Source organism: Atta colombica, unplaced genomic scaffold (genome assembly GCF_001594045.1).
Source record: "Atta colombica isolate Treedump-2 unplaced genomic scaffold, Acol1.0 scaffold86, whole genome shotgun sequence".
In the NCBI taxonomy this organism is placed as follows: domain Eukaryota; kingdom Metazoa; phylum Arthropoda; class Insecta; order Hymenoptera; family Formicidae; genus Atta; species Atta colombica.
In genome coordinates this window covers 119033-130369 of record NW_017259579.1, presented here as the reverse complement: position 1 = coordinate 130369, position 11337 = coordinate 119033, and the positions used below count along the sequence as shown (strand labels likewise).

The following is an 11337-nucleotide window of genomic DNA, read 5'->3' as shown; positions in this document are numbered from 1 at the left end:
GTGTGTGTGTGTGTGTGTGTGTGTGTGTGTGTGTGTGTGTGTGTGTGTGTGTGTGTGTGTGTGTGTGTGTGTGTGTGTGTGTGTGTGTGTGTGTGGTATGTGTACGCGCGTACGTGCGTGTGCGTGTGTGTGCATGCGTGTACGTGCGTGTGCGTGTGTGTGCATGCGTGTACGCGCGCACGTGTGAAAGAAGAGGAAGAGAGGAGACGGAAAGAAGAGGAAGGGAGGGAAAAGAGGGGAGGGAGAGAGAAAAGGGAATGGAAGAAGGAAGGGAGAGAGAGAGAAAGGGAGGAAAGGAGGAAGAGACATTTTTGATGTTCTAGAACGAGCCTTCTAAGAATACAAAAGGAAGAGATTTTAGAGAGCAGATATTATATAATAAAATTTATTAATGCATGATAGTTAAAGCAGTGCAGATAATGATAAGATTATATTACACGAGATCATAAAAAAAAAGTGAGTATACTACTAGGTACAAAGATTATAATTTTAAAATATTATTGACTAATAAAGAGAAAAAGAAAAGCTAATGTAGTAAAGTAATAAGAACTTACGAGGAGATAAGAAAATTACGAGGACTGGCCATTCGTCTGCTGCAACCACAGATACCGGAAGAGCTTATGTTTAAATGTATATGAGAAATCAGATTCTCTAATGAGTTCGGAAATGAATTCCACATTGTAGCCCCAACGTTGAGAAAAGAGCGTTGATATGTAGTTGTTCTACAAGAGGAAATGACAAGATCAAAAGGAGAGGCGGGTATGATCATGAAGGCTTATGTAAGGACGGAAGTTAGAAGCAATATATGAGAGACTTCCAGAGCGGATGAGAACAGAAAACAGCAAGTGAAATAAATTCTTCTGGCATCTGCGGAGAGCCATCTAAGCATGCTGTAATAATTAGAGACGTGATGATAAATACGCAAATTGTAAATAAAACGCAGGCGTTCATGAGTCGCTTGAGTTTTGGGTCTCTGACTGACCAGTTAGATCAGTGAAAACTGCACAGCAGTAATCAAAAAATGGAAATATGGAGGGAAGTGATTAGCTGTACACGCAGAGGAGTAATCAAGCTATTCTTATAATATTTGAGCCGCCATAAGACCTCATTAACACGATTGGAAATGATTTTGACCTGCTCAGACCAACCTAAAGTATTCGTGAAGTGAACACCCAGGTTGGTAACTTGATTGGTGAATTTAATAGGTAAGCCATCTATCTTAAGTTCTATTTCGTGAGAAGTATCAATATTATTGAGGTGTCTGGCAGTGCCTATGAGCGTAACTTTTATTTTGTGCGAATTAAGCCTTAAAGAGTTATTACCAGCCCAAAGCTCGATAGCAGCAATGTCATCTCTGACCTTATTTACCGCCTGTTCAAGCTGCTCCTAAGGATAACGGTGGATATAAATCTGAAGATCATCAGCATAAAGAATATGCTTGCAGTATTTTGATAAAGTGCTGTAGGTCATAGATGAAGAGACAGAACAGCAGAGGCCCGAGGATAGAGCCCTGAGGAATACCTGTTTAAACGGTCCACAACGAGAAAGTGCCGTCGGGGCTTGAACTCTCCAGATAAGTAGGACTCGAACCAGGATAGAGCAGATCGAGAGATTGGATGACATTTTATGAAAAAGCAGATCATGGGAGACAATGTCAAAGGCCTTGGAGAAAGGCTTAAAAAGGAAAAGCAGAGTGACCATTCTTTTGTCGATAGCGCACTTGACATCGTCGGCCAACTTGACTAGCGCAGACTGCGTACTATAGCTCCTCCGAAAGCTTGAAATGGATCGATGAATTGCGAGTTATCAAGGAAAGAGGAGAATTGGTACACGATACACTTAAGAACTTTGGAGAGGAAACAGAGAATGGAGATGGGTTGAAAATCAAATGGAGATTGAAGATTTTTTTAGATTAAGGAATGAGGTTATGTTAAAAAGCTTTCAGATGGGAAAGTGAAGGAATACAAAGATTAAATAAATCAAGGATAATAGGAAAGATAATAGGCAAATTAAGCGTAATTAGATGTTGACAGTTGATATCGTCAGATTTAGTGGAGTTAGATATGGATTTGGAAAGAGCTTTGTCGAAAGTTTCTGGTGTTATATGAAAAAGATAGAACGAATTGGAATCAGAAATCAGAGGAGAGCAGAGAGAAGAAAAGAGGGAGGGCGTTATAGTGGCAGTTGAAAATGAGATAGAGAGATTGGAAAGTGTGAAAGTAGGAGAGTTAGAAGGGGCAAAATAACTGGTATGATCGGTGGAAATGTGAGAAACTGTGTTAGTAGAGGACAACAGGTGAGCACAGATAAAGAAGGTGATCAAGAGGTACTGAGGGAAATAGCGGAAGATTTAGCAAGGCCGAGAGAGAGAGAGGGAGGAGGGAGGAAAGGACCGGAATCATTAAGCCCATAAAATACATAGTAAAATAACAAAAACAATCTAAATCTGGGTTAATGAGAGTCAGCGCGAACGGAAGTGCGCAATAAATTTTTTAAAAATAATTTTAATTTTAATCCGATATGTTGATATCATCTTTATTTAAAATCTTGAAATCTTGAACATTCAATTCTGTTTGCAGTCTTTATCAGCAATCTTCTTAAACTATACTAGATTTCGCGAACATTTGATGTAGTCACTCGTAGGTTGCCAAAACTGTAGTGTTATCTGTTTAAATTCATATACATAAGATATTAAAATTCAATCAATAAAGTAACTCATAGGATCGCCAAATCTCATCATAAAACTTTGGATAATATATTAATATTTACAACTAAACACATTTTATAATATATTTTATGTAATTTGTTTGATTCCGTCCAATCCATCTGGAGTAACGAATATGTCTAATGAGATGTTAAAATTGACAAAGATCAGATCAACGGAAAACAATAAAAGTCATAATAAATATAAATATAAAAAGTATATTCATATTAAGTTGCTAATTTTAACCTATATGACATATATAACATATTTAACAAATATAATGTCATATCATAGATATAATAAATATAAGAATTGAAGCATCAAAACAAAAATCTAGAATACACAATCAAAATTTAAACGCGTCGAATTAACATTATGCTTTGTGTAGTAATTTATAATCTCACTCATTGTAAAAGTTGCAAATATAATTAAATACAGAAATTGATTAACAACAGAATAGTTACAAATATAAATTAATAAATTGATGAGTCAAAAAGAAAAACTAAACTACAAACCAAAATTTTTAAACGTCGCATTAATATACATAAAATTATGAGGTAAATTTATTATCACTCAGTTTTGAAACATACATTATGTCAAATCATTTAACATAGATGCATATATAGTAAACTAATCACCAGATCATTACTATGTATTCATGATAAATAAATTTGAAAAATACTATATTATAGCCATTTTTTTTTGCTAATACAAATACATATTTTTATGTTCTTAGAATTTTTAAATTCTACACTCTTTTTTGTTTACTTTTGAATTTAAATATATAACTTATTTTATACTATAATTTAAACTAAAATGTCCTTTTTTTTGTCCTATTTTCAGTCTTATTTTTATACTTTTCAATCGATCAAGAATGTTCTAGTTTAGATCTGATCACACTAGCTGTATGTATCACACAAATACTAAATCTCTGCTCACAAACTATTGTTCTGCTCCTTCTAAAGCCCGATGTCCACGATAGAAATTAATACGAAATATCGGATCGATTTCAAAGAAAAAAATTAAACAAATTAACAAATCACATTTGAACAATTTGATCAAATGATCATTGCGATTGGTCAATTCTTTCTTCATTCGAGAGCTCGGACCGATTTTTATCGTGGACACAAAACTTAAGGAAGAATTCACACCATGATAGAAAAGCAGAAGCCAATGGCTGCGTTTAGTAAAGAAAACCAATCAATTAACGCTTATGATTGGTTCTTGCCTTTCATTCTTCGCTGGATCTAAGTGCAGGAACCAATCACATTAAAGAATCACTAAACGCTAACTGATTAGTTTTCTCTGTTGAATGCAGTCAATAGGAATTCGCGTTGGCAGTAAGTACACTCTGCTTTTTTATTTTTCTATCAGCGCAATTGGCTTCTATCAAAGTACGAATTCTCCCTAAGAAATTCACTGCTTTCGATGAGAAGAAAGTGTAGGCTCTCATATAAAATCTTACTGGTAATGCATGGGGCGAACTGCAGAAGACAATAATGATAATGTATTTAAACTGCCACGTATGTCTTGGACTTTTATCAGTTTATGAGCTATTAATATAACTTTATTATTCTTCTGTTTTAACATTCCAAAAATTTTAAAAATATTAAATTTTTCCTGCAAACAAATAATATCATGAGAATTAAACCAAACAGAATACTAAACTAATAGATCGATAATCTATCGATACGCAAAAATTATATTCAATTTATTGATAATTGAAGTTCCTGAATAATCATCTATATCTAATCATGACGTAAGAAGCAAGAAATAAATATATGACATTAACTTTTATTACATGTTATTTCTAGTATTTGACGTTACGATTCAATATGACTATGGTGTCAAGAGTCTTATTATACAGGCCGACAAAATTTAGGGGGAGGGGGATGGGTCTTATCCTTTGAATTTTGAAAGATGTTTCCGTAGGATTTTGATGCGCTGAAAACGATTATGTTGTCCGTTTTTTTCCATTATCCTCCATTTTTTAAATAACCGCAAAAACAGTTTTTCCGGAAGTAACTTTTTTATTAATTTTTTCTGGATAAACAAAAAATGATACCGAGGTCTGTTTTGCGGCATTTAACTTAGAAATGTTCCAACAACACTAAAAATATTTTTCCGAAAATATTTTTACTTATAAAAATGTTTTATGCAAACAAAAAACTTTGGAAAAATCGTAAAAAACCGGAAAAAATTGACACTTTTGAGATATAAAACCAAATAATTTGAAAGAAAAAATTGTAAAAAATATCTGACAATTTATACTTACAGCTGTGTGTTTTTAGTTTAAATCCTTTTTTAAAAAACTAATTTCCGACCATTTGTTCAGAAATTATTGAATTTAAAGCGCTAAAGCAGCTCGTGTGTCACCTACGGTGCGCGATATCTTTTCGAGTCTGACATACAGCCACCAAATTCAGGAGTATGTTGTGTAAGCTTTTTTAGTTACTGATTTCAAATCTGAAGTCAAAAATGTGCAATTCAAAATGGCGAATCCAATATGAAGGACAAGAATTTTGAAAAATCGGTACATGAAAATCGATATTTGGTGATTTTGTAAATCTTTGATTATTTATACTGTAATTACAATTTGTTGAATTGAAAATAGCAGATCCAATGGCCATGAATAACAAATAAATGTACACATAATGATGATTTTAGCATTATCCATTCTGTATTACGTGGAGGTATTTTAATAAGGGTAACGCTAAATCATCCCGCTAAATCACCGTTCTGTCACATTTATTATTCATCGCTATTTTTTACGATTTTTTTTCCTTTCGAATTATTTGGTTTTATATTTCAAAATTTGTCAATTTTTTTTTATTTTTAATGATTTTTTCAGTTTTTGTTTGCATAAAACATTTTTATAAGAATCGAAAAAATATTTTTAATATTGTTGGGACACTTCTAAGTTAAATGCCACAAAACAGATCTCGATATAATTCTTTGTTTAGCCGAAAAAAAAACTGTTTTTGCGATTATTTAAAAAATGGAAGATAATGGAAAAAAACAGACAATGTAGTCGCTTTCAGCGCATGAAAATCCTACGGAAACATTTTTCAAAGTTCAAAGCACAAGACCCCCCCCCCCCTAAATTTTATCGGCCTATGTTACCAATGTTTAATTATTCTTATGTAAAAAAAATCATCTCTTTTCGATTGTTACATATTTAAGACGATGCTGGAGTAACGGCTGAACTTGATCGATGTCAATAGTACAGACTTTTTCTAAATAAAAAAGTCAATAATAGACATATCTTTAATTCATTTCTTACATTATCAGCTCAATATTTCATATGTCGTACGACTTGAAAAGCCTGTCATACAACACATAAAATATCAGGTCATTCTATCTCACTCATTCTATCTCACTCAACGTCTATTACATTTGTCCTCTAACATATTACAATACTATCTTTTGCAAGATCAAATACCTACTGGACACAATCAGAGATTTAAGGGAATCCAAATTCATCCGTATTACTAAATCATATAATTTTTGTAAAATGATTACTTTTTTCTTTTTTAATGATTCGAAAATCCTTTTCCAGAAATAAAATATCTACGTATTAATACGTCAGATACGTATTAATAGTGAGGTGGAGTCTACGCCGAGAACGACCAAAAATTTCGAAATTGACATTTTTATTATTTCTTAGTCTAATATGCTCGAGAGCAAATCATAACAAAATTTGCTTCATATAAAAGCTGTGCAATTTGTATTCGAAATAATAGTCCACAGACTAGAAGTTTGCACGAAGAAATAATGGAGTTTTTAAAATTGGACTTAAACATCTAGAGGTCGATTCTGTATTTTCAAACAAGATGAAAATTACAAAAGTGAGCAAATTTATCAAGTGTTGACCAATGAAATTATCTATTCTAGTAAATTCGCTCACTTTTGTAATTTTCACCTCGTTTCAAGATACAGAATCGATTCCCTAATTAAAACCTTATTGTTATACGAAAATTTATGAGTGCATAAGATATTGATGTAGTAATACGTAGTGATGTGTCATTGTCACATAAATCGTCTGTGTGTAAGTTTACAATATGACTAATCATCTTTAGGATTTCTTTAATATCGAAATATTGATAAATCCAAGGCATCGGATGCATCCGAGCGACGTTTCCGAACGCAGCCGTAGGCCAATATTACATGCGTTTTTTGTCATACGACGAATTTTCCTATTAATTGAATAGACAAGACAGAAAAGATCTCGAACCTCTTTGTCCTATAGTCAATCAAAAGGCTTGAAAAATTTGTTACAAAAAATGGACGCATATAATATTGGCCAAAAAAGTCGTAGCGGTCATAGAATCTTAAATCATAGAAAATTAACCAATCACAGTCTAATATGAGAAGAACAATCAAGTATGATTAGTCAATTTTCTTCGGTTCAAGATCCTATGATCGCTATGACATCTAATATAGATCTCGTATTATGAAACAACAGGAACATTTTAGGACATACTTTATCAAATAAAAATAAAAAATATACAATATCGATGTAGAATTGTAAATAGATTCCTTGTGAGTCTTCATACATATACCCGTAATTTGCAAATCACAATATAAATATTTTTTTTAAGTTCTTAACCTTAATTTTTTTTTCTGTGGCTAAACTAATATACAGTTTTGGAACTAAGGTGAAAAAGATTTATGCTTGATATTTGTCAAGAGCGAAAAAGAACTAATGCAGTCTAATGCAGGAACAGAAAATAGATCACTGGTTTCAAAAACCTTGATTTCGAACCTTTTCGTTGATGTAAGAAATATGATATTACTATTTTTCTATATAAGTTATAAAACTTTTGTATTAAAGAAAATAAGTAAGTTTTTAACTTTTTTCATGGATTTTATTATAAAATCCACTGTAACACCTTTCAATTTTGCATCTATTTTAATTCTGTAAAAAGATTTTTTATTCTGTTCAGTAAATTCAGAGATTTTTATTACTCTGCAATGTCGACAATTTTATCACTCCAGCATTCCCTTAATACATTACATATTAATACATTATACATTATATGTAGAATATAATAATTTTTATGTAATTGTACAGTTTAGCTACAGCATCTAAAAAAATCAGTAAAATTAGGCTTATTCGACGCGTTTTTGCATGAAATGAAAGAATCTAGCAGAAATAAACGTCACTCTATCTCGAGAATCGAGATATTAAGGGCCTTCACACAACAGAACAAATATTAGGAACAAGAATAAATATTAAGATTTCAACCTATCAGATACTAGTTACGCCGGAATACATGATATCTTGAAACCTTAATATTTATTCCTATTCCTAGTATTTTCTCCATGCACAGAGCCTAAACATTAAAGTTGACGACTATTGAGGTTAAGAAATCTGTTACAGCTGTGAAATACTGCGACACAAACATACAATCACATTTTCATACTTTATGGTCATACACTCATGCGTTTTTGATATTTCTCGCTACAGTACAGTGCATGAAATTTGAACTTAATATTTTGAAACAATGAAATATTCGCTAAAAAAAATATACATTAAAAAGATCGATAGCGTATGAGAGACAAAGTTGCGGAAAAGGATGAAGAAAAGGAAGGAGAAGGGAGCGGAACGCTCTCTGTAATAACTGAGTCACCGACTCTAATGTCCGTATTCTAATAGCCAGGCCTTATATTTAAGGCTTCCTTAAATTTATCAGATACTCTACGAATTATTTCATTGGTTGAGCATCTAAAAATAAATCTAGATCTGATTATACGGGCATAAGACACTATATATTAAAGACCGACATTCTTACGGGAGTTCGCGTCTGTTAAAGCTGTTCACTAAAATTAAAAATTGATGTGATTGAAGGTAAGAAAATATATTAGTATTAATTTTTATGATTATTAGTTTCATAAATATGTATATATATAAATTAAATAATACTTGATTTTTATTTAAAATTGTGATTTTAATATCATTGTAATTTTATCTTGTCCGGATATCTTGTCTTTGATTATCAATAGAAATAATAATTGTAGAGAAAAATATTGTAATTTTGTGACATTAAGATTATGTTATAAGATTTATATATGTTATAGCGTTACAAATATGCACATTTATTTATAGAGCATTCATATAATAAAAAAATCATTAATTTAATAATATATTAGATTATACATATTTATGTTAATAATTGCAAATTATGGTATACGAGGACAAATCAATAAGTTTTTAGAAAAACATAGTAAAACACATTCTTTTTGATTGATTCATTTTTCTCAATAAAGTCTTCTTTCAGCTCGATATACTTGATGATTCTCCAACTTTTTCAAGTCGTCTGAATAATATGATTTATCCAACCCTTCAAAATAAGCCTCTGTTTCGGCAATGAGCTGCTCTCTGGTGATGAATCTCTTTCCTTCGAACCACTCTTCAGGTTTGGAAACAGGAAATAGTCGCAGGAGACTAAATCTAGCGAATATGCTAGATGGGGAAGCAATTCATAGCGGAATTCATTGAATTTGACCATCGGTGCCAGGCACGTGTGAATCCGTGCATTGTCTTGATGGAAGAGCTCTTTCTTCTTCGCCCAATGAAAACATTTTTTTCTTTAAAATATTGTTGAAATGGTCCAATAAGACTGCGTAGTAAACGCCATTGATCGTTTGCTTCGACGGAAGATAATTGATATGAATCCGCGTGCATCCCAAAAAACTGTGGCCATTCCGACCGATTTTACATCGGTCTTCACTTTATACCGGTCTTCGCCTTCTTCGGAGCTGGTTCACCCGGTGAAGTCCTTTGAATTGTTCCTTCGTCTCGGGTGTAAAGTAATGGATCCATGTTTCGTCCACAGTAATGAATCGACGCAGAAATTCATCTGGATTACATTAAAACATCTCCAAACATTATTTTGAAATCGTCATACGGTCGCGCTTATGATAGTGAGCAAATGCGGCACCCATTTTGCCGATAGCTTTTTCATGCCCAATTGTTCGTGCAAAATTGAAATCACTGTGTCATGTGATGTGCCTGTGGTCTTAACAAACTCGCGCACTTTCATTCGTCGATCAGTCAAAACAATAAATCGTGGACTTTATCGATGATTTCTGGTGTAGCAGCTTCAATTGGACGTCCCGAACGAGGTACATACATCACATGTGAATGTACCACGTTTAAATTCATTCTCCCAATTATATACAGTCACAAACGCTGGTGCAGATGTACTATGAACATTATCCAATTCGGCTCTGATTTTTTTCGGCGTTAAACCTTTCATATGTAGATGTTTGATCACTGTAGAACTCATTTTTTCTATTTTGTAAAAAATATAAAGGTTGTTCGCTTTAATCAGATTAAAGCGTCTACAGAAATAAAACTACGCGATGAATTCCGCTCAAAATTTGATATTTGTAATCAGCTGAGAGATGCTACTTGTCAAAAAGTAATGTAACATGACACTGCGAGTGTCCTCTGACAGATTTTTTACGAACTTATTGACTTGCTCTCGTATTAATTGTTAATAATGCATTTTTCAATTATCTCCGAGCTCTTGGAATCTGGTTTGTGAGAATGAAAATTTGCCCAAGGTTGAAGGTCTTTAATAATATTTCGTCGTATAAATTCAAAAGTGTGTACGTAATTCAAAAGTGTAAGCGTTTTCTGTTTCCAGAATGGAATCAGTTCCAGTGTAACAAAACTCAAGTTCACTGTACTAGCTGCACTAAGTCCGGAGTCAGTGCAAGCAATAGAAGTACTAATATACAGTGGACACTAAGATTGTTACTTTTTTTCGATGGCTTTGTATGTAAATACGCAAAATTTTTCAGAATGCAATCCACTATTTATGGATGCGTGTAACAAGCGATTATAATAGCTGTCAAAATCAAGATTGGTATTAGAATGCATTTCGACAGAGAAAGAAATAGCGAAACAGTATCGGAAAGAATAATGAGGGATTAATCAATCATTCCGTTTTAATTCCATTCCGCTTTTTAGCGGATAGATTCTTCATGACACGGATCTACTACAAAAAGAAAACCGTTTATCCTGCTAATCTCACAAAAAAAGTGGGCTGCAAAAATTAAAAAGAATTAAAAAGAAAAAACACAATCCAGTTACTAGTGCATTATGGTATTATATGCGAAAATAAAGTGTACATATCGCTAAAAAGCGGAATGGAATTAAAACGAAATTATTCTGATTGATTAATCCCCCATCATTTCTTTTCCGTTATTGTTTTCCGTTACTACTTTTCCGTTCCGCTATTTCTTTCTTCGTCGAGATATATCCTTAAACTAGGAAAAATTATTTTTAAAAGTAACGCCTTACCATTATCGTTATTTGCAATAAAAAGTAACTGGTTATCGATTCTCGTTATCGATTCTCATTATCGATTCTAAAAAGTAATGCATTACCGTTATTTAAAAGTAATGATAAAGAATCGTTACTTTTTTTGTAATTATGCAGGAGACAGATCTACTCAACGATTTTGATAAAATTAAGATGACACGTTTTTACACGAAATAAACAAATCTGAGCAGAAAAATAAGTGTCGCTCTTAGCAAACCGAGATATTGGCCGATATTCATAATCTGTTCTTATATTCAAGACTTTTGACTATATACCTCTGGACTGCTAATTACTCCCT

General features: G+C 32.6%; 1 protein-coding gene across 4 annotated transcripts in view; it reads right to left on the bottom strand.

Moving 5' to 3' along the window:
* The window catches only part of LOC108693041 (protein arginine N-methyltransferase 7), an 82771-nt gene that overhangs the window by 48998 nt on the left and 22436 nt on the right, over window positions 1–11337 (bottom strand). For 2 of the 4 annotated variants that reach the window (XM_018201687.1, XM_018201689.1), the window contains exon 1: window positions 4170–4306. The exons of the other annotated variants lie outside the window; for them this stretch is intronic. The gene's annotated coding sequence lies outside the window, so the exon portion shown is untranslated. Of the gene's footprint in view, window positions 1–4169; window positions 4307–11337 lie in introns of those variants that run through there. 4 annotated transcript variants of the gene reach the window in all.